Source organism: Dipodomys ordii, unplaced genomic scaffold (assembly GCF_000151885.1).
Source record: "Dipodomys ordii isolate 6190 unplaced genomic scaffold, Dord_2.0 Scaffold27, whole genome shotgun sequence".
Lineage (NCBI taxonomy): Eukaryota > Metazoa > Chordata > Mammalia > Rodentia > Heteromyidae > Dipodomys > Dipodomys ordii.
Window position 1 is genome coordinate 15,122,324 of NW_012267243.1, and position 740 is coordinate 15,123,063.

A 740-nucleotide genomic window follows, 5' to 3' on the forward strand; every position below is an offset into this window, starting at 1 on the left:
TTGTAGATAGCCTTGGGAAGTATTGCCATTTTCATGATGTTAATCTTTCCAATCCAGGAGCATGGGAGTTTTTGCCATTTTCTAAGTTCTGTTTTGATTTCCTTTTTCAAGAGAAGTTTATCGGACATTTTCCAAAAAGCTTGACAAGAGCAACAGACACTTAAAAATCCTGCACAGAATTTAGGCTGTTTTCTTGTTTGGAAAATCAAGATCTGCAACCTTAAATAGTGCTGCATTTTGCTTTCTGATAAGAAACCTAGTAATTGTAGGAACCGTGTATTTTCATATTCAGAGCATTTCTAGATCTCTTGATTTGTGTAAATCATCCGTCAGCTATGAGACCGATCACTAAGAAAAAAGAATTTGCTTTTGGGTTGACCTAGCATCTCCTACGCAAAGAAGGTAAAGGGGAAACTCTAGACTAGTAAGAGTGAAAAGTGCAGGTTAGCGGGTGGCGCCGTCGCTCTGGGGTGTGACTATGCATGCCGCACTTCCACACTAGTAAGTTAGCCCATTGCCTTGCTGGCTGCAGACAGAGCCCGTGCAAGACGCCGTGGGGAACTGGTCTGCTCGGGGCACAGAGAGCAGAGTGTCTGAGAACAAGCCTTCTCCCACTCCTTCCCATCTCCAGCTCTCACTGCCTTTATTACCGTGCTTAGATGGGTTTGCATCACAGCTGCAAGTACTGGTCTTGGGGAACCACTGATTTTATTCTATTTTATCTTATTTTTTGGTCTGTT